Source organism: Paroedura picta, chromosome 4 (genome assembly GCF_049243985.1).
Source record: "Paroedura picta isolate Pp20150507F chromosome 4, Ppicta_v3.0, whole genome shotgun sequence".
Taxonomy (NCBI): Eukaryota; Metazoa; Chordata; class Lepidosauria; order Squamata; family Gekkonidae; genus Paroedura; species Paroedura picta.
The window spans coordinates 89208287-89227056 of record NC_135372.1 but is presented as its reverse complement, the minus strand read 5'-3'; the positions used below and the strand labels follow the sequence as shown (position 1 = coordinate 89227056).

General features: G+C 42.5%; 1 protein-coding gene across 2 annotated transcripts in view; it reads right to left on the bottom strand.

The window, feature by feature from the left end:
- ERI3 (ERI1 exoribonuclease family member 3) overlaps positions 1-18770 on the bottom strand; it is a 239578-nt gene that overhangs the window by 62894 nt on the left and 157914 nt on the right. The window lies entirely within an intron of this gene.

Here is an 18770-nt window from a genome sequence, read left to right as displayed (position 1 = left end):
ATGAATTTCTTATTCTAGAGCATTTATTAATCACTTTCAATCTCCTCAGCACCTGGACTCATAAACCACACACACACACACACACATATATATAAAAGTGACTTATCTCCAGTACTTCCACATTCTACCTCATATGGCATTATGAGCATCCAGGTCCCATGTAATCTATGTCATACAAGGAAGCAAAATTGAATGCGAACCCAACCCCTCAGGAAAATATAGCCTGACTTAGGAGCCAAGCACGTTGCATTCAGAAATACAACGAGTGCTAAATGGGGGATGTTGGGGTGGAAGAACTCTGCAGATGGCCTCCCCCCAGGACCTGGAAAGGCTGCAGGCAGCTGTTATGGAACTCACCGACAGGGGCAGCTGTCACGTGGCAGGGATCTGCAACCTCCAAGCCTCAGAGGGAAGTGGAAGGAGGAGGGGGTGGTCAGGGATGGGAGACAGAAGTGCCACTGGACAGGCAGGCTAGCCAGTTGGAGAAGGAGGCACTCAGTGGCAGTACAGCCACTATGAGTGAGCGTTAAATGTGGCACTTTAGGTATGAGACACGCTCCTCCTCCAAGGCCTTACCAGAAATATTAAGTGGAACAGATACGTAAAGAAGAGATGGTGATTCTCTCTAGGGAGTAGACAATGCTTTGTCCATCCATGTCAAAGACTCACTACTTGCAAACTGCTCTGAGCATGAACACATATCCCAACTAGAAATGTGCTAGCTGCCTTCACTTCTACTGGTTCTCACTCGACCTTCAAACTCAGAGTGAATAATGGATGGTGGAAAGTGCTGTCAAGTCATATGGTAACCCAGTATGGTTTTCAAGGCAAGAGACATTTGCCATTGCCTGACACTGCATCATGACCCTGGTTTTCCTTGTAGGTCTCCCATCCATTTATTAAGCAGGGCTGATCTTGTTTGCTTCCAAGATCTCATGAGATCAGGCTAGCCTGGGCTATCCAGGTCAGGCCCTAACGAAAAATGTTTCAGTTAATGAGTTATGCTTTGGACCAACAACTTTCCTATAAAATGAGCTGTTTTCATGGGTGGATGGACAGTAGCATGACAAAGACTAACAGTTTATAAACAGGCGCTGACAGTATACGAACAGTGAATAGTAGTGTAAACAGCCACCCATTTCAGCCACACAAAAAGCCTTAGCCAAATGTCTGTACTAAGTTAGAAGGCTTGTACAAATCACTTGGGCATTGGGCACTGATTTACATTCATCACACTCAGGTGAATGTATAACCTGCTCCCCTTGGAAAGTATTGTGTGTGAAATAATATGAAATTACAAAGGGATTTTGTCTTCGCTGTTTGATCTTGGCAGTTGTTTCACACGTTCAAGTTGTTGCCTGATCATTCATATAATGTGAACCTACTTTTGAGAACTCACTTAAGAGTTGATATACAGCCACAAATTTTCATCCAAATCAATAACCAAGACCTCTGACCACTGATATTTAGCATCACCCAGCTGAACTTCAAGAGTATCAATGGTTATTTCACAAGGTGTCTACTCTATGAATCTTTGGCCTTTAGATCTTCAACGGCCTCTTATAAATCTAAACATGGAAAATACAGAACAGAATGCAACAATTTTCCCCTGTCAGAATATTTTTTGTCCTCATTATCCTGTTTTAGATGGAGAAACACAAGGCTTTCTGAAACCAGGATATGAAGCCAAAATATGAAGTTGTTTTATTAACTGCAATTAGACTTAACTATGGGATTAGACTTAACTATCAAGAAGAAATGGAGGTAGTGACAGATTTTATTTTTATGGGCTCCAAGATCACTGCAGATGGGGACTGCAGCAAAGAACTTAAAAGACGCTTGCTCCTGGGGAGGAAAGCTATGGCAAATCTAGACAGCATCCTAAAAAGCAGAGACATCACCCTGCCAACAAAAGTGCATCTAGTCAAGGCTATGGTCTCCCAAGTTGCAATGTATGGCTGCGAAAGTTGGACCATAAGGAAGGCCGAGCAACAAAGAATTGAGGCTTTTGAACTCTGGTGCTGGAGAGGACTCTTGCAAATCCCTTGGACTGCAAGGCAAACAAACCGGTCAGTCCTAGACGAGATCAGCCCTGACTGCTCCTTAGAAGGCCAGATCTTGAAGATGAAACTCAAATACTTTGGCCACCTCATGAGAAGGAAGGACTCCCTGGAGAAGAGCCTAATGCTGGGAGCAATTGAGGGCAAAAGAAGAAGGGAATGACAGAGAATGAGGTGACTGGATGGAGTCACTGAAGCAGCCGGTGCAAACTTAAATGGACTCTGGGGAATGGTAGAGGACAGGAAGGCCTGGAGGATCATTGTCCATGAGGTCACAATGGATCGGACACAACTTTGCACCTAACAACAACTTGGGGTCACCCTAGGCTCCAAGAATGCCACGGAATATACTTCTCTTTACTACCAATCCCACTTCTATTCCCTCAAAGACACAGCAACATGGCAAACTCCTTCCATACATACCTAATTGGAAAAACAAAACAAAAATGCAATGGAACCTTGGCTATCTTAGCTGCCTATGTCCCAGCAATAAAATGTTTTTATACAAGCACCCTATTCATATTTATTACACTGAGACAATGGACTTTTGGAGTGGCTGGATGAAGAGAAAATATTCTAGTCCAAGATTTTCCCTCAGAAAATTGCCGAAGTGTATGGATTTTGTGACATTACTGGCTTTCTTCATTGAAAGAGCTTAAGTCATGTATTCAAGCTAGGAAGCTGATAAATCTTTCCCCTCCCCAGCTTTGCAGCAGAGCTCTGTGATGTTTTAATGCTAATCTCATCCTCCAAGAAATGGTATCCCAGTAAGAGTTTCTACTTGACCCACCTTGTCAGCTTCTTGCCTGTAACCTGGGCCTAATATGACTGTGATCGGCTATTAAAACCACCCCAAGTTCACTATCTTGCCTAGGTCAGCCAGGACACGGGGCAGTGAGGCTTAAACCAATTAAGAGAACCCTCTAGTTTTCAGCAAGAAGGTGCTGCGAGTCGGTGCTTTCAAGGAGGAATGTCAGTGCAACAGGAAGAAACATGTCACGGGTCACAGCAACTCTGAACAGAGGTGCCTGTTAGATCTTAATGATAGTTGAGAAAAGCTGATCTACTCAGGTCAGACAGTATTACAAGCCATTCTTGGCTCAGCCACTGAGTGCTTCTGGAGGAAAAAAAATTCTACAGGTTTCCAAAAGGTACAATTGAATTGGTTCTTCAGGAAAACAGGAATTCTATAAGGGGCAAGTAGGGGGTGAGAGCTGAAAAAGTAACCACTATTTTCCAAGTATTATTTAAGATGAATACAGATTAAAGAATCCAATCAGCTACTGGTAGAATGGAGCCCATCTCCAGTCTAGGGTAGCTGGCAGAGGGAGTGGAGGGGGGATGGGATTTTAAACTGTATTTTTATTATATTTTATTGTAGTTTTACTACTGAGATATATTGTATGTGGTTTTATTGCTGTGGTATAGAAATGTGTTATTATTAATAATAATAATAGCTGGGTTTTTTGTTTTTATTCATACTCAGCTATACGAATGAGGAGCCAGCTCCAGCTGAGGCAGCACAGAGCTCTCAGCTCCCACTGCCCCAGCTGATCCTCTCATGTACGTGTGCAGCAGCAAGAGACCTCCCATGCAGACCTTGGGGACAGATTCTCCTGCAGCCCAGTTTAAACTGTGCTGCTGGAGAAGCCAAGCCAGCCCCAGGGTCAGGCTAGCTTTTTAAATGCAAAAATGAACATATTTTTTCTTGGGTGTATCAGATCAAAAAACTGGGATGTCGAAAAAAAAAAAAAAACCCAGACCCTAATACCATTTTCAGAAATACTGGATTTTTTTCGAGTTCAACAGACCGAAACTGGAAAATGTCAGGTACTTTTTGTTTCCCTCTAGTGACAAGAGTTCAGAATAGATTAATAAGTTCTTAGCATGGGGGATCAGACACAAAATTCTTTGGTAGTCCCTAAAAGAAGTCAGCATAAGCTTTAACGATGCTGCATTTATATAGGACTTATACACAATACTTTATGTATTTGTTTTATTACTGTATTCCTCACAGTAAACCTGTAATAGGTTATTATAGACATATTGCAAACAGGGATGAAGGAAATAATGACTTGCTAAAGATAACATATTAAAGCTCATTGCAGGGCAGAGATGTGAGCCAGGACTCAGTGATTCAGATTCTTCACCACAATACTATTGTTGACCATACAATACACTATACAGCCTTTCACAACAATGACTGGAAATTGAAAGGATCGAAATATGTAGATGGGAAGTAAAGTGAATTTCAAAATGGTGGCGCTCTTAGGGAAGTGGCATTGGGAGTCTCTAATGAAAGTGAGAAGTCTCCAATTCAGTTGTCCAATTGCACAATTTCAATCATCTCAAGACAGGAATGACAGGGGTTGATAGGAACAGTAAATTATTATTTGTCAATTACACAGAAAGATACCAACACATATACATCTGAAACTCTAAAGAACCAACTCCTGTCCAGGGAGGCAGGCAGGATTTTCAAAATCTCCCATTGGACAGTACTGGTTACTGGCTCCAAACAGCCAAAAGAGAACTTATGTGTATTTGGCATAATGGCTACTATATGTTATTAGTCCATTAGTAATCTGCCTGTCAGATTGTTGACTTTGTGTAGGAGAATGCAATTTAAAAGGTCACTGTACATCTCACATGCATTCATTCACCCTGGGCAGCAAAGCCCCCCCCCCCACACCCATGCCCCCTCCCAGGAAAGAAAACTTCACTAAAAGCCTCATTTCTGTCATTGCCAGCCCCTTTTACTAGCAAAAAGGGGGAAGGAATGTAGGAAGTTAAAGAGAATTGTCTTGCTACTCAAAGCCTTTAACAACTATTTTTAATATCTGACTGAGGAGCAAGATTTTGAAATGAAACAGCCAGCTCCTCTTTGATGCAGGAACTACAGATCTTGAAACAAGGTCCATTCCCTCCTCCTTCACTAACTAACAGCCATATTTCTCTCATTAAAAGACAATCTGACAGCATTTTCAAACTTCTTAACAAGGCGATGATCCTAATTTGAGGCTTCTATTATCCCTGCTCCTATTTCGGTTGGGTTGGAAAGCAGCCTGCTCTTTTGGGGTGGAGGGAACAGTCACCTCGGGTTTCTTTCTTCCTCTTCTCTCAAACTGCTGAAAGTGGCAATAATGACTTGCAAATATTGATTAAACAAGATCATGGGAGGAGGTTGTTTTGTTTCAGATTGGAAAAACAAAAGCTAAACCCAAATGAATTTGTTTATTATGCATCTGGTTTCTATGGCCACTTGGAAACATATATTAATCTGGCGCACCCTCTTTGCTTTCACTCCCAATCTCGCAATTTTGCTCCCTTCACAAATGCATACAACCAAACCTCCAACCACCACCACTTTGGATTCTTCTCTGCCTGCCCAGCACCCTCATTCCTCTGAGCTCGCTCTGCCAGATAGATGCAATTTGCATAATATCACCAGCAGAGGCTGCAGGATCAACAGGGGTCAGGCTCTGACATCTACAGCACAGTCTATCTCCCTGTGCTAATTTGGACTGCATTGATCTCTTTCTGATTTCTTTGTCATTTACGTCTGCAGCCGTTTGACAGGAGATAGGGGGGGGAGGAAAGGGGGGAAGACAAGGAGAGAAACAAAGATTGTAGTTACAGATGTCTTTAAGAGAAGAAAAAGATTAAGCCAAGGACTCCGCTGAGGGTCGCAGCTCAGAGACATCCTAATTACCTTGTTCTTAGGGATTCTTGTACAGACTTAGAGGGGGGTCTCATCTTGGAACTCACAGGAAAGGAAACTTGTTAAATTACAACAGTGTGTTTCCATTTTGCTCCTTTTCCCCCATATCACGCACCTACCCCCACACCACATTTCTCAATGGTTTCTCATTAGGTGAATGGAGAACAGCCAGGAGTCATTCAGTGTCAGCCAGCAGCACATCCTTGCCTCCATACCTCTCCACAGAGCCTTATTAAAGACAAAAACAACATTGCTCCATAATGTGCTCACACCATAAGGTGCCCACTCAATGCTGGCAATGAGCAATCTTGATAGAATGGTTCCATAGTTTGGATTGTAACAGAAAAGTCCAAACCGGCTCTACATAGGCTCCATCAGCAGTCAATCATCACTATTCAGCTAAAGCAAAGCCTCTTCCACTGGCTTGAATTGGCTGGTTTTTACTTTATATTTCCTTTGGTAATCGCCTTGAACATTACTTTTGAAAAAGAAAGGAGGGATATAAACACAAATAAATGAATATTTCCACAACCATGTATGGAGGTATTGTTTTACATTTGTGTCAGGCATTTGAAGCTCTGAAGACTTGCTAGCCACATCTGCCAGCCTCCAAAGTACAACATAAGCTACGAGAGGAACACTCCACATCCCAAGTGACTCTGGAACTAGGCAGAAAGTGAGGGGTCAATTCCTTGACCTTGCAAGATCCTTTGAACGTACATCAGTTTAGCACAAACAGAGACTACCCTACCACACCCCTCCTCCTAAGTCTTCTTACACATGCCAACAGGTACAGAAGTGACCATTTGCACATATGTCCAGTCTAAAATCCTGCTGCTATTCTAGAATTTGCTGATGAGTATAACAGACAATGCTTTGAAGCCATGCATGCACTGAGAAAGCAGGGACAGATGGTATATGTTGCACATTTGACAGAGGAAGCCTTACTGGGAAATCGCACAATCTGCCCTTAAAATACATTTTATATGAATACAAAGAACTAACACAGCAAACAGCTAACACCACCTGTTCTCAAAACAGCCATGATAACTGATACAGAACTGCAGTTTTTATACTACAGATACAAATGTCAAGACTAAAACTGATGCTCTCCAATCTCAATGTAATCTGTATATTAACCTAACATTTAAAAGGAAGCATTCAGTTGAAACTCCAGCCCTCTAGCCCCACATAATTACTCTATATTCACAAGCTCAAAATCATCCAGCTAGTCTAAATACTTGTACATACCATACACATAAATTAATAATTTCAGAGCACCTATATCAATAGCTTTGCAGAAAGGAACTGCATTAGGGCCACCACGTAGCAGCTCAACGAGAAAGTATGCATCCTAGATGACATCACCAGATTTCAGCCAAGATGGCTGTTGTAATCAGAATGGTACATCATAATAAACAATCTGCAAAAAACTGCTGGGCCTCCCCATCCTATTTGCTATATGGAAACTACATGTCAGTAATTTGTAGACAGGCCCAGAAGACAAAAACTAAAAATATAGCAGTCAACACAAACACCCAAATCAGGCTACTGCCTCTCTCCCCCACCTCTTCTTCTTTGTTAACTACAGGAAACATTTGAAAGGCCTTAAGTTGCCCATTGTAACATGCACGGGAATAGAGAGGCAATGATAAGAACATACCCCCTGCTGCTGCCAGGAAAAAGAAAGCGCTCAATCTTTGCTAAAAAGGGCTGAACGCTGGCAAGAGTGTTCTGTCACTTTTGCGCACAGTAATGCACTGTGCCACAGAGTCCCATCAGAGGGATTTTGAAAACTTAAATGACTGAAAGCACAAGAACACCAGCTCAAGGTTCCCAGCCGGCCCAGACATCCTAATTAGCTTTACACACACTCCTACTCGGAAGGGAGAGAGCATACGCACAAAAAGGACTGTCACATTGCTTTTTTCTCTTTCTAAAAGCGTGTCTGTGCTCACTGGCTTCCCCACTGTGACACCTCTCACGGTAGTTAATTAGAATCATGTCACCACGTTAATGTGCTCTGACTGGACGCTGACAGGCGCTCGACCTGTATTCGGCTACAATCCCCCTCCCTTGGCCAACACTAACTATGTAAAGCATCTCAGTGCTTCCAAAAGCCTTTCCTCAATGTCCCAGGCAGAAAGGGCCTCTTCTCATCCACCCCGGCAGCCCACATCCCCCCTTGCCAGAAATATTTGCCATATTGCCTCACTCACTGAGCATCCGCTCCACCTGTTTTGAGCTGCCTGACCTTTAGCAGCACTAATTCAAAACGACACTGCTCATTTGATGACATTTCTCTTGATTTTTATTTTAGTCTCTTTTAATTATTTTAACTCTGAAGTCTTTGGCCCTCTCCCTTAGGCTGGAAAGGAGTTGCCTTTTGCCATGAGATGGCCTGAGCCACACCCTCGTATCTGCCAGTTGTGAGTGAAGCAGGGGTATAGGAGTAGTAGAGCTGGATCCCTATTCTTCACTGCAGCTCAGTAGGATAGTCCTTGTGGGCCTTGGCCTCGCTCCAGAATAATGCAGTGATGACTGGTAGGCTAAGGGAGGAGGGGAGAGGGTCTGAGAGAATCTAGGTGTGATATTGCTTCAAGCACACAGACAATTGGATCAGAAGCCTTATCGCCTTTCACTAGAACAACTGTGTGGGCAGCACTTGCATCCCCAGGATTCTGAGCACATATGAGATGCACAACAAGCAACTACAAGGAAGCTAAGAGTCATCTGGAGTAGGGAGGAAAGCAGAAGGGCTGCAGAAGTAGGAATAGTGGCATCAGTAGTAAAGCGGGATAGGGCTTGAGAGCTGATATGAAGGACTCAGGGAAACATAGGCAATCTTCTCTCCCCATCTCACATTTCCCACTGTCCTGAATTATGCATGAGCTATAGTTTGAAGGCTTCCAATGACTATGTGGGGGTCTACAGGAGCGGCGGCTTCTAATCTGGCAAACTAGGTTTGATTCCCTGCTCTTCCACATGCAGCCAGCTGGGCGTCTTTTGGCTCGTCATACTAATATCAGAGTTCTCTCAGCCACACAGGGTGTCTGTTGTGCGGAGAGGAATGGAAGGTAATTGTAAGCCGCTTTGAGACTCCTTTGAGTAGAGAAAAGTAGGGTATAGAAACCAACTCTTCTTCTTCCAATGCAAAACAACACAATGGTCTAATTGAAAGGATCCACTCAAGCTTCGTAGTAGTCCCAGATTAAAAACATAGAAAATGTATTCTGTACCCCCTTATACCATCAAGCACCCCAAGGGCTACCTCCTTTCCTCCCACATCCTAAATATGCTACAGTGCAAAGACCACACAATTTCATGATGGGCAGTCTATCAGCATTTTGAAATTTCCATGCAACTAGATCTATAACCTAGCCATCTCTGATGTTATGCCATGATACCAAGGTTGTGAAATATTTTGAAGGAGGTCATCATTTAAAGTAGAATATTTTAATGTTTTATTCTGTGAACCGCCGCGGTTTCTAGGAATTGCGGCGGTATATAAATCGAAATAATAAATGAATGAATGAATGAATGAATGAATGAATGAATGAATGAATGAATGAATAAGCACATTCTCCCCTCAGCAGTGTTCTACACATCAACAGGCCCCATGAAAGTTAACCAAATTCTGCATTTTTAGAACTTACATACAGGGCTGCTAAGAAGAGAGATGGAGGGAGGGGGAGATTTCAGGTGCCCAGGTCTATCATGTTCTCTGAATTCCCACCTTTCATTTTAAGAAAGTCTCTATCCCTTTACATTGCAGAGAGAGGCCTTTCTCTTTATATCTTGGCAACAAAAGGCACTAGAGACTTACTTTTAGAAAAGAAAAGCTGGGGAGTGAGAAGCCTTGGTTGACATATCTTTAAACCGCCTGCTCCGGCGGAGCAGTAGGAATAAAGGAGTAAGGGCAAGTGGGGAGGAGTTAGGGCAGGCCCTGTCCAGGATAAAAACTCGGAAGGGCGAATCAGACCCTCACCAACGTGCTCCGCCGTCAGCACCGCGCCTGGGCCGCCGCCCCCAGCGCTGCGCCTTGCCTGCTGCCGCCACGTCCCACCACATTGCCGGCCGACTCTCCTACACTGCGATCCACCGTCCCCGTAGCTCACGCCCGCTCAGGAGCCACACGGGGACATACGAGGTAGGCCGACTTCTATTTCTCCTATCCTGGCCCCGCAGAAGCCTTACCCAGTCCGGGGGGGGGGGGGGAGAGGAGGATCAAGGCTTCTGCAGGCCCACAGACGGCGCGGCCCACCTCCCCGACCACGCAGAAGCCTTGGGGAGTTTTGGGGGGGGGCAGAAGCCATCTAGCGCCCATTTCATTTAAATGTGAAATGGGCTTTAAATCTAGTTTATTATATGAGATTTAAAGCCTCCTGTACCAGGGGGACGAAATAACCACTGTGGGAACATTTGCAGGGAAAATAGCTGCTATGTGAGTAGATTTTCATACCCACACAGCAGTCATCCAGGTTTCACTGTGCTCTTTCCAAAAACTTCTGGGCAAAGCAGGTTTGAGAAAGATGTCAGAAAAACCAGCCAAACCCCAGGAAGTGCACAAATGTACCACAATGCTGTGAGGAAGCAGGAAAACTCCACTTTCCAAAAGCATTATCGACAAGGGAGATAACCCATGCAAAAGTTATCAGAAGTTGAATACTTTACTGCAGTGAGACTGAAGCAAATGCTTACATATCCTGTGATGCTGTTAAGACCATCAACAAAGCCAATATTAGAACAAAGCAAGATTCCTCTACCCCGCCCCCACCCCCTCCCCCTCCTATTTTTAAGTTTTGATCTCATTCTTTCTCATCCTTACCTTGGCTGAGAAGTTAAAACATACTGAATAGTAGAACAGCCAATCTCTGTTTATGTTATGAACAGTCAAGTTAGTATTTCCAAACTATCAAATTAACAAACGGGTGACTTCTGCCCTCCTCCACCCTTTACATGTGTGGTAATCTTCAGTAATCTGTACTATCTGTACTAGTAGTTATAATTGTGGAATAGTGAAAGTCTTTTTTGCTTTAAACCACACAAATAAACCACATAGTTGATTAAGTGTGTAACTATAATTGGTGTTCATGGCTTTTAATAATTTTGTTTTAGATTTAGTTAAAGCATATAAGAAGCCTAAGATCAATAGGTAGACCTGTTCTACTTGATATTTATTTATTATATTTGTTAGAAATGATTTGATTACATTTTAAACACTGTTCAATAAATCAGTTATTATTATCGTATCACTGATGCTGATTATTGGCCTTTTGTAAATGCAACTTAGCTACAGCAGGCATAAAACTTCACGTCATCTGACAAACGACCTAATCTTTTAAAAAGCTTTGTCAGTAAAATTAGTCCCACTGATCCCAGTGCTTCTCATTCAGCACTATATAAGCAGCACTCTTTCGCCTTTATTTGTGCTAAATAAAATACAAGAATAAACTGCCATAGATTGCTAACTGATTGACTTTCTAAAGATTACTGTGGCATGAAGTTTTTGTGAGCTAAAGCCCACTTCTTCAGATGTAAGTTTATCATATGTATGCACAGATATAAAATTACCAAATTAAACACGTGGCTACAAAGAAATATTGACAGGCAAAGGCTGTACAGACTGAGTGAATGATATAGTGGGAATCACCAGGAACAGAAGAGTTTCTAGAATATATAACACATAGGGCAGTTCTGACAGGATCAGCTTGGATGGAAAAAGGTGGGGAAAGCTGCTCTTGTTTTTTTACATCTTTTTGGAGCCTTATACAGCTAGATAAGCTATACAATTGTAGAGGCCTATAAACTTATGAATGACCTGAAGACAATTAAGAGTAAGAATACTTTTACTGCCTCAATGCTACAGGTCTTTCAGAGTGACCTTGACTGGCAGTAGGTCCAGGACAGCCAAAACGAAGTGCTAAATCACATGCATTAATTTATTGAATGAATTATTATTAAAGTTGACATCAAAGGGCTTAGAAGACTTTACAAAGGGATTAGACATACTCATGCAGGGGGACAGGGCCATTGGTGGCCCTGAGCTGGGATGGCTAAAGAGAACCTCCATGTTCAGACACAGTATATGTCTGAATGCCAGTTGTTAGGGGCAACTGTGAGGGGATAGCTGTTGCCTATTTTCCCTGCTGGAATTTCCAAAAATCATTTGGTGAGCCAATGTGTGAAACAAAATGTTTGACCAGACAGACCTTTGGTTTGATCTAGTAAGCTTCTTATCTTATTCTTATGAAAGCTACAGTGCATGTAGTTACCTTATCCTCATTTTTACAGAGGAATTAAAAAATATAATTCAGTGATTCCACAGCTTCTTTTGCATCTATAAGTATGCCACTGAATTATTAAAATCCTTGGGAAGAAAGGAGACTGCAGTTTTCCAATGCTGATGGGAAGACATTCTGTGCATACACAGATGTATTTTTCTTTCAGGACTCAGTCTGTTCTGATGACAGGCCTCTGGGCTAAGCCCTAGATAAATCTTGGCACAAACATAGCCAGTTAACTATGAAGGCTGACAGAAGCAGAAACGAATTCTACAGGGGTAGTCATGTTAGTCTGCAGTAGCGAAACCAAAATCTTGTGCCACCATAAAAAAGAAAAACACCAGCTGGGGACCCCTCCATCAGGGCTATGACTGACTTTTCACAGCTCCCCAATATTCTTTCTCTATTAAGCATCTTTTATATTGTTCTGCTTTTTTGTTCTAGGTGAGCAGAAATATTTTAAAGTATTTTTTTCAGTTGAGTATTTTTATTTTAGAGAGATTCATATCTTCGGGTTTATTCCCAAGTAATTTGTGTCTCTTCTGTATTTAATTTATAGTGCACTTCTGTATCCTGGCTAGGTTCTTTGGCTGGGAAATATTTCTGATTCTGTTTGCTCTTTTTTATTTTTGGCACTATATCTTATTGCAATCTGTACAGTGTTTAAACCATAAGTTATATCTTATCTATTATTATCTATTATTTAATAATCCTGTCCTTTTTTCTTTATTGTTTCTTATCTAATGAATGGTTACTATTCTGCTTATGGTACCAGAAAGCCAAGTGATTTATTTTCATACAGCGCTGGGTTTGAACCAGTGGTGGGTGGAGTGGGGTATAAGACACCATCTTTGCCCAAGAGTGGTTCTCAGCAGTCCTGACCACACAATGACTAGGAACAACAAGTGGAACCTCTAGAGGATTTGGCAAAATCATGTAGATGTCAAGAGACTGAGAGAAAGCAATATTCAGTATCCAACACTTTAAAACCACAACATATAATTAAACTGCCCTGCCAAAGCATCCCTCTGAGAATAAGGAAAACAAGAAGGATCTGGACAATTTTATCTGTTAATGATATCAAGTATCTGAAAAGGCTCTAAACAACCCAAGGGTGGGGCTAAGCCAATCAGAGGCAAGGCTGATATAAATACACCATTGGAACAGATTAACCTACCTTTGCTACTGACAGGAAAGAAAACTGGTTTGGTGAGCCATATGTGACACTTTCCCTGATAAATCCATTTATCTTCATGCTAACAAGAACATGACATCTAGACAACACAAACATTGGGATGAGCAGCCCTGCAATTGGTGGGGTGCTGTCAATTAGCAGCCAATTTATAGCACCCCATAGGGCTTTCAAGGCAAGAGATGATCAGAGATGGTTTCCCACTGCCTAACTCTGTGGAACAACCCTGGATTTCCTTGGTGGTCTCCCCATTAACCAAGGCTGACCCTGCATAGCTTCTGAGATCTGACAGGTCTGGCCTAGCCTGGGCTAGAAGAAGAAGAAGAGCTGGTTTTTATATCCTGCTTTTCACTGCCCAAAGGAGTCCTAAAGTGACTTACAAACACCTTTCCCTTCCTATTCCCACAACAGATACATTGTGAGGTAGGTGAGGCTGAGAAAGCTCTAAGAGAACTGCTCTGTGAGAACAGCTCTGAGTCCCACTTACCCCGCCTGCCCAAGGTCACCCAGCTGCCTGCAGGTGGAGGAGTGGGGAATCAAACCCGGTTCTTCAGGTTACAGTCTGCCACTCTTAACCACTACATCATGCTGGCTCTCTAAGAAGAGCTGTTTTTTTGTACCCTGCTTTCTACTACCCGAAGGAGTTTCAAAGAGGCTGCCTACCCTTTCTCTTCCTACAACAGACGCCCTGTGAGGTAGGTGGGGCTGAGAGAACTCTGAGAGAACTGAGACTGGACCAAAGTCACCCAGCTGGATGCATGTGGAAGAGTGGGAAATCAAACCATTCTCCAGATTAGAGGCTGTTGCTCTTAACCACTAGCAAGCTGCTCTCAAAGACAGGATCTTTCAGAGAGAGAGAGAGAGAGAGGAATCCTGTCAAGACAAACACTTACTGGACTACCACACAAACCATCTTGTAACATGTACAGGAAGGCTGTAGGCCACTATATTTTTACCTCTCTACAATGTTGGTATAGATATAGAGGCAAATGAAATGTTATGGCTGGTTAGCAAGCCAAGTGAGAAGGTTGCACAGCTCTTCTCCTAGCATCAGATGGATTACCACCAGAAATGTTTCCAAAGATTCAGAATTTCTTCAGAAACAGATAGCTAGAAATTTACTTTTTTTCTCATTCAAATCGAATTCCAATAAATTTGAGGAATCTTCCACAATATGCAATGCAGCCATGATCATGTACAATGCAATGTAATCGCGGTCCTCTTTGTCAGAGGATTTCACTTCTGTTTTGCTGCAAAGAATGGAAGCTCAGTAGCAGAGAAGCCAGGAGAGAACATGCTCAGTGGAAAAACCCTGAAAGAATAAAAATACTGTATCAACTGAAGCCATAAAAATGTAATGAACAATTGTGATGAAGTCCAGGTCTGCCCGCTCCTAAAACATCCTGTATCACAAGGTATCAACCCTCCTGACTGACAGGTCCCTGCCTGCTGACACTGGTAGAATGTGCATAAACACACCAGCACATGTGCAAACAGGCAGACCCGTTCTTTACTATCAATTGTTAAAGTGTAACAACACCTCTCCAAAAACAAGGACTATGCATAGAAGAAGATTTGTAAGGAGAATAAACTGCGCCCTGGAAAGATTTCTATGATGCGGGCGGGTGGACGGCTTGGTGGGAGTTAATTAGAATCTTGTCACTAAGTGAATGCGCCCTGCCTGGACTCTGACAGATGCTCCCCTCTGACACTGGGGGCCAGGAGACAATCCACATCAAGCAACTGCAAGATGACCCTTTTAACACAAAGAGTAAACTCACTGCACAGCAAGTTGAAGCTCATTAAAACTGTCTACTCTGTGAGTATCCCATTAACCTCCCTGTTAAAAACACGCAATCCCTCTTCTTCCTTTGCAGGCCTAATTAATGCTCAGGATCAGAAACAATATGACACCCTAACCTTCCTAGATTTCCAATCAGTAAATGAAAAGAGAGAGGGGGACACCAGAAAGATACAGATGCATCACCTGCACCTCTCACCATATTGGTGGTTGACCCTTTCAAATAGGTAGGCTTTCCCATGAGGCTAGTGTGAGCTAAGGAGAAGGCTGCCTCTACATAGCTGGGCAACACAATCAGGTTGCCATTTGTACTACATGCTTTGGTTGGTCAGCTTTATAAAGCATTCCCACTCTGTCTCTGCACTGCCACTTCATTCTGGAGGGCGGCACGTCAGTTGTATGTGTGTGTTTCCCAGGCAAAGCTGAGAAATATTTTGACAGATACTTCAGTGACTCCCCTTCATAGTCAGAGCATAGGTGCTAGCTGCAGTGAAGATCTGCAAGCACACAGATGCTAACAAAAGAATAAGTGGGGGAAGGAGGCAGCAGACTAATTAAAATACTAAGCAGTATCCCAAGCAAATAAGCAAACAAACCAATAGAATTGGTCCAAGTAAGTTTCATGGTCAGCGAGGACTCGAACCCAGATAACCTTCATTCTCATTTAACGTGATAGACCACACACCACACAGACTCCTTATCCATTGTAATAACTAACAGCTGTTGATATCTGTGTCCCTCATTCCCCCCACCCCAATCCTTGTGTCTGAGCCCCAATCAGGGCTATGAATTTCACAGACAGGCAGCACACAGAGCTTTAGGCTCAATTGCTGATTAATCCCATCAAGCACAGTGAGAAGCAGCAGGACTGAACAGCTGCCAAATAAATATTTGTAAACATATATAAACGCTGTGAAAGAATGGAAGGGAATAGTTACTGTCTGCACTGCAGGTAGCTGCTAGAAAGAGTTATATTCTTATGCTCTCAGAATAGAAAAATAGCAAGGACTGCAATATTTCTTCCTTCATCAAGGGACACCTGAGCCACAATTGAGCTCCAGGGTTCTCCTTCCGCACCTGACATGCAGAAGTGCTCTTTCTGACTAAGCGGTCTGCATGGAGCACACTGACTCCAAAAGACCCTCTCAGAGCCCCCTGGCAACCAGACGTGCAGACTGAACCACCACTCAAGAGTCCCTGGTCTAGAAGATGATTGTCAAAACTGCTAGACTCGCTACCCAGTCTTCCTTCTGGCATTTCGGAATGCAAAAAGTATTCAGAATTTCCACCCCCACACATTAAATTGGACCAAAATTACAGAGCGTAGTTCCATATGCAGAATCATAATTGCTAAACACAAAAGTTTTAATCTCACAAAACAGTAACATTTTTATATTCAGATATGCAACAGCTCCTGAAGAGGACAATCTGTAAAAGGATTCCTGTTTAACTGAGGAAATAATTATTTTTTAAAAACCCAACAAAACTAAAGTAAACATAAAAAGAAATAATTACATTTTAAATAAGAAGTCTTCAAAAACACCCCTCCCCCAAATATCTAAAACTAAACTATCACAGATTCAGGAAATCAACAGTTAACTTTCTATATTAAATTGTTCCACACATTGTTAACTAACATACACACTCACAATAGCTCCTTTCCAATGAAACAGTTTATGTCTTCAGTGTATATCCTAGGAATTAGGCCTGTGCTTCATAAACCTTCACTAGGGGTACCGTGCTATTGATATTGCACTATAACAAAAGCACAGAAGAAGCCTGTAAAAGGAAATTGTACGGTTTGTTATAAAAATCATTGCTTTCACAATAACTGGTGCTGACTCTGAACTGGCCTTTTCTGAAGCACTGACTGTCAGGAGCATATGGAGTAATCAGCAAATTGCTAGCATGTATGCTTACATGCATGTATATTATCCATGCAATATTTGTATTTCAAAACAGGTGTGCCACAACAAGGGCCACCACTGAAATTCTTTCTTTGGTATCCAACTGTTATTGGAGAAGTCTAGATTTTGCAGGTGTTTGGTACTTGAACATAAATATACCACTGGCATCCTGAGTAGCCCGATCTTGTCATATCTTGAAAGCAAAGGAGGATCAGCCTAGGTTCATACATGGGTAGAAGACCATTGCGGAAGTCCAAGGCTCCTATGCCAAGGCAGGCAACAGCAAACCATCTCTAAATGTCTCTTGCTTTGAAAATCCTACAGGAGTCACCATAAGTCGGCTATGACTCAACCACAAAAATAGTACTCCTAATAATAATGCTGGTAGCCAAGTGGCTCATCTAAACTACTTGAAAGGCTGCAGGTGATTGACAGGTCCTGACATCACTTAGGGACCACTGTTTAAAGTACTTTGCTACGGTCTATAAAAATCACAAAGTTTATGAAAAGGCTATGAAACCCCCAAAGTTGTTTCTCCTTTAAGAGGTGTGTTCAGAGGATATGCATCTGGCATAATACTGCACTAAAAGAAGTTTCCCTTGTTTAATAGGAGAGTTGGGTTTGACAACCCTGCCAAAGGGCTAAACCCCCCCTGGCCCCAGAGCAGACATGGATGGGCATTTGTTTAACTTCGGTGTGGTGTTCCCTCACTTAACATGTTTATGGCTCAAATAACAATATTGTCGAAGCTGAAATAAAGAAGTAAAAATTTCTGGAAGGAAAAGTAAGTTGTGAGGACTGCAGAAAATAACCCACCATTGTGTACAACTCCCCCAAACCCAAAGCCTGCTAATGATATAGCACAATAAATGTACAAAGTAATTAAAGGCAGTGACAGGCAATTTTCTATAGATATTTGCTGCTTTAGTGTGGAACGAAGAGACACCATAAACAGTCTTATAAAGCACAGGGAAGAAGGACGATTGAAAGGGACCCCTGTTAAAGAAAAGTGGCTTCTGATTCACCTACTCCCCAGAACATGCATACTTTCCCCTGCTGTACGTACACCACTTAAATAAAATTATACCTAGGCAGAACAGCAAAATTTCAGTGCTTCATCCTATCAATGATGCAACCTGATCCATACTTCAAAAGGAGCTTGCTAATTAAAAGCTGGTGAGCTTTAAATAATTCATCTCCTTAACTCATATTGATTTGGTAGTTTAGTGGTTAGGATCTTGAAACAATATTAAACAGCTTCCTTCAGGCTCAGGTGTCAGGTGACTTTCTCATGTTAGTCTCATGCTCTAGCAAACTTTTAATCACCCAACAGCATAAGGCAGGCTGAGGATCAAGAGACAAAAAGGAGTTATATCTTTGCTATGGCAGACAAAAGGAGGTGCAAATACAGGGTGGGAAAGAGGTCTAGCACTTAAAGGATGTATGTTAAGATAAAATAATTAATAGTGTCCATCAGCACCCTTCAACTGCATTCTCCCACTGTACAACTTTCGCCATAGTGCACAGACATGGGCAGTTCCTAGAATACAGAGTGAACAGGCAGGCAGAAATACAATGATCCACACCTGCTACAGATTTTAATACACATGGGCAAAAATGGTGGAGAATTATTTCCTCTGGCAGCTGCATGCACTAGGATCAATATAAAGCCAGATCCCTCATACAGCTGGAAACCCCAAAATGGCATGGTCAAAACTATACACCTGAGGGGAAATGGAATTAGAAACCCAGGGGCCAAAAGTGAGGTGGTCAAGCTGACATCAAGGCCCCCCGCAGGGCCTTGC